At 38.5% G+C, this 4,942-nt stretch overlaps 1 long non-coding RNA gene across 1 annotated transcript; it reads left to right on the top strand.

Moving 5' to 3' along the window:
• The first annotated feature begins 412 nt into the window (after positions 1–412).
• On the top strand, positions 413–3,648 carry LOC123430260. Its single transcript, XR_006622905.1, has 4 exons — positions 413–813; positions 927–1,139; positions 1,718–1,782; positions 3,506–3,648. It is a non-coding gene; the product is annotated as an uncharacterized LOC123430260 (long non-coding RNA).
• Positions 3,649–4,942: the final 1,294 nt, after the last annotated feature.

The following is a 4,942-nucleotide window of genomic DNA, read 5'->3' as shown; positions in this document are numbered from 1 at the left end:
AACCATTTTGTCAGTTGTATATTAAGTATGAACTAGTATTCTAGAAAATTGATGGAGTCCAATTTTACAACAAATATTTGGTACGTTCTTCACAAAAAAACTCATTGTTGCCACTTGGAAAATGATTGAGAAAAGCTAGAAAGATCAGAAATGCATACAAATTGGTCCTCATCCCAAAAATGTGGTCTAACTCGAGCGAAAAAATTTCTGGTGCCCTTTTCAAAAATATTTTCGATAGATGTTTCACAAAATTCCTATATTTTTAGTACTTGGAAAGTATTTTAAATCACTGATTTTCTGAATCAATCAGAACTCTTCCCACGGATCGATGACATGATGCCCATCCATCCATACATCCATATATCTATCTGACATCCAACCATCCATCTATATACAGAAAAATAGAGATACCCCACCCGCAGGCCAAACCCTTGCTCAGATCCCATCCCCCCATCGCACCTTTCCTCCCTCGTCCCCATCTCCTCGCCACTGTCGCCACCTCCTCCCCGTCCCCGCCCCCTTCCAATCCAGTCCTCTCCCCGCCGCTTACACCCATCGCCGACCTCGCCATCCTCCTCACCCACCATTCCCCGTTCCACATACCTCCCCGTTCCCCGTTCCCCTCCATTTTCTACCTCTCTCGTAGGATCCAGATCCAGGGGAGCTCCCTCCCTCTCCCGCGGGATGCAGATCTAGGAGTTCATCCTGCACCCTGCAACCGTCAGTCCGGGTCGAGCTGACCCCGACCCGATCAGATCCCTCGTTGCCCGGCCTCCTCAGATCTCCCCACACGCTCAAATTCTCGACACAGAGGTTGGTGGCACTGCGGTGCTGCTGCTGGTGCCGCTCAATTGATTTGATTGGTGGGAAATCCGTCTCTTGTCGTGGTTGCTCGATCGATATGTGATATTCTTCGTGTTGCGCAGGTCTTGCCGGTGGGGGTCCGCGTCAGGAAGCTTGTTGGCTGCTGCTGCTTCTTGCTTTGGGTGCGCTATAGCGAACCCGGCCGACGGAGATGGGAGTGTTAGGGGAGAAGTTCCATCTGGGGACGGTGGGGGAGCTCAGCCTGTCCGTGGTCTCCTCGGTCTCCATTGTCATATGCAACAAGGCTCTCATGAGCGCCCTTGGCTTCATCTTCGGTATGAGATCCAATCTCGCGCTCTCCAGATGTGCTCCACTCTGTGTCTTTGCTACTGGCGCTTCGCCTCCCTGGATGCTTGGGATTTTAGCATGCTATTATTTGTAACTTGTAAGCACCAAGATGCTTTGTTCTTTGCTATTAGTAGATACTCACTCTCATTCATTGCTCTTGTAGTACCTCACGTAATTTAATTGTATACATGCAACACTTAATGGGATTGTTGTGTAATTCATAATAAGCATGCATCGACAGTAGGTGTGCTCAGTGCATGCATCAACAACTATCTATATGTTTGGTTTGGATTGATTTGGTTTGATTGTTGGACTTGTAAAATCTGTGTTGACAGTCATGAGCTATTATTGTTGGTAATCTAAATTATTCTACATATAAAGTGTCCGGATAAATATTCGTTGTAAATATTCTGCATATATAATGTTCAATTGGATCTATAAGATCTCAGTTTATTGTACTATTAATGGTGAGAATATTCTTACAAATTCTTACGAGAGTTTCAGACCTACAAGACACACAAACATAATGAATTGATGTTTTTATATGCCATGGAATTTTGAGCAGATTCTTCAGCTGTCAGATGAGGCGGAGAAACTCTTCTTGAAGCACTTAGCAGGCAACAACACGAGGTGCTGGTGACATCCATTAATATGAGTTAGGCTAAACGTGTGTTTTGTGAGAATGCAACCTTTTGGGAATTCTCGTCTTTTCTTTTGCGGTAATATAATGATATTAAATGTTTGCTAGTTGCTATATATGGGCAAGACGAATTGAATTGAATCATGCTATTTTATTTCTCATGTATGCACACAAATTATTGTCACTCATGAACAACAAGCAAACATACTAGTTACTACATATGTGTTCCATATATTGTTGTACGTATTATTTATTTCAAACCTCTATTACTAGTGCCTCCAGCAAATGCTCTGCTTAGGAAAAAGGTTGCAAAACCTCTAGTCATCCAGTGTGATTGCAATGAATTTGTTTATATATATAAATATGATGTTAGGTTTACTTCTATTTTGCCAACTCCAATCATCCAAAAGTTAGTACAGTACTGAAACTGAACCTATTTCCAAAATATTTGTTATTTTTGTTATCTTTATAAGGCAAAGTTTTCGCCAAGTGGTTGAATGACATTATTATGTGATTGGGGCTCACATTGATGAAAATAATATAGGAATTCTGCACCCGAGTAATCATTTATTAGAACAACCAACTCCGTTTGTAGTTTGCTCCTCTCGACAATAGGATGAGGCTGGTAATATGCATATAATCATCCATCTATGGCGTGAATCCGTTAGCTGGTTATATTTTCAACTACATCTCCTACTTACTACTAACATTGCATCTAATTGGCTTCGTGCGCCATTCGCGCAACCGGGTCATCTAGTAGGAATGAAAAGCTGCATTATCTCCCTTAGCACTGAATTATGAGAAAACATTGCACCTTGTATTCTCTGCTTATTTTGGTCCTCTCCTATAGCCTGACGTCCAGTTTCCCTTGAACAAGAGTGATAAGTAGTTACCACTCTTTTAGATGTAAGAGTGAATGTACAGGCAGAGCTGACTATGTACTGGTATTCTATTATTTCTAAAGTTCAGGCACAAGCAGAATTGGTTTGTGGTATGCTCGATTCTGTTACAAGGTGATAGTAGAAAGCACTCTTGTTTTGCAATGTACTGTATTAATTGTTGAGATTTTCCAGAAAAAAATAAAGCATCTGATCATATAGTTGTTTATCATTGTCTGACATGTAAAGATTAAATTTGTTTATTAGTATCTCACATGTAAAGATCAAATTTGTTTTCGAGCACGACAAGAAGGAAAATATTTCCACTATCCGCTATATATCACCACTCTGTGTTGTAGCTCCTAGAAAGTCTTCAGTTAGAACTTAAATGTAATTGTACTCTATTGCAAATATTTTAAACAAATAATATTTTATTGATGCTCATATCTGTTAGACTACTCTAACTAGAGATTGTTGAACAAGTATGATTCGTTGGATAAGCATATAGTTTGCATCGTAGCAACCAAATCGTTGTAAATGTAGCTGGAAAAAATCATTGTAAATGTGAACAAAGAGGTGGACATGCGCCCATACGTGTTAAGTTAAGCAGTGTATGTGTATGTCATCCAGATTATGTTAGAATAATGCATCAACTTGAGATATTTCTAATTTGGTTATGCTAGAATAACGCATCAACTTGAGATATGCTTGGTTGTCAAAATGATAGTAAAATGTAGGCTCTTACATGGTTCTTAAATTAAGTTTTCTATTTTACTGCTAACAAATATTGCCTATGTTGAGACTATAAACATGTGGATGCTCCTCTCATTTACAGGAGTTCTAGACGAAGAAATTCGAAGAAAGCTCGAAGCCCGAGTTAGCGACTTGCTTTATATGTTATTGAACTTGTAATGCTAAATTTGTTGAGAATTTTTATGACCTGGTGAACATGTTATGCAAGATGTTATTTGTTGTTTACTTGAAATGCATTCCTGGATTGATATTGATTAAAAAAGTGTGAATATATATATATGTTCTATTGATTTTTTGCTGATTCTGTATTTCTATTCTATAAAACAAGATGCATGGTCCGAATGGAAAGAGGCCCAAATCTATTTGTGCTTTAAAAAGAGGCCCAAAATATATTGGCATGAATTAAGGCTGAAAATTAAATATAAATGTGTAAAAAACATCGAGGACCAAAAAGAAATGGATAGTAAAAGACCATGGTCTATAAAATAAAAATGATAAAATGTTGCGCTTGGCTCGTGTAACTCACAAAATTTGATATGAAAAAAAATGTATGGGCTGAATTAATGGGCTTGGCCCATATATACACCAAATTGGACAGGGCTGATTCTTATCAATGACAAATCAAATTGGTCGTAACTTTGCCACGTCAGCTTGCCACGTTGGATCCGATGTGGTCTGGTCAGACAACCAATGACCAAAATAATTGGTCGTACAACCAACAACCTTTTTTGGTCGTAAACGTCTACGACCATTCGAGAAGAAAGGTCATTATAGTTCATTAGAGACGCTTAGCTTTTGACCTTCTGTTTTTGGTCGTAGAAAGGTCGAAATGGAAATCAATGACCATTTGGTGTTGAGTATTGAAGGTTGTAAGTTAGCATATTTCTTGTAGTGTAAATGCATGAAAAATACCATATGAAGTCAGAAAGGGTTGAAAATTGACGATGTGGCTTTGAATCGTGCATACTGAACGCACAAAAAGTCTGAAGTTGAAATAAGTTTTAAAAAATGAAATGCCTTTGTAACACATGAGTTTTCGTCTGAAATCCTCATACGTCAAAAGAGATTGTCCTTTTTGTACATGAAGTGCATCCTGTTTTTGCTGTAACCCTCTCAATTATTTTGCACATGCTATGTGGGTGAAATGATGATACCATGCCAACTTTCAACCTTTTAAGAGTTCATTCGTAGTTCTTTCCAATTTCAAGGTCATTTAGCTAAAAACAAATCTATAAATGTATGTAAAATACTAAATGAAGTGAGAAAGGGTTGAAAATTGATGACGTGGCTTCGAATGGTGCATACTGAATGCCTAAAAAGTCTGGAGTTGAAATAAGTTTAAAAAAATGAAATGTCTTTGTAACACATGAGTTTTCGTCCGAAATCGTGTTACTTTGATAAAGATTGTCCATTTTATACACGAAGTGCATCCTATTTTTGCCGTAACCCTCTCAACTTTTTTGCACATGCTATGTGGGTGAAATGATGATACCATGCCAACTTTCAACCTTTTCAGAGT

The sequence above is a fragment of the Hordeum vulgare genome, chromosome 2H (genome assembly GCF_904849725.1).
Source record: "Hordeum vulgare subsp. vulgare chromosome 2H, MorexV3_pseudomolecules_assembly, whole genome shotgun sequence".
Taxonomy (NCBI): Eukaryota; Viridiplantae; Streptophyta; class Magnoliopsida; order Poales; family Poaceae; genus Hordeum; species Hordeum vulgare.
The sequence above is the reverse complement of the archived record's forward strand: the minus strand, read 5'-3'. Positions and strand labels throughout refer to the sequence as shown.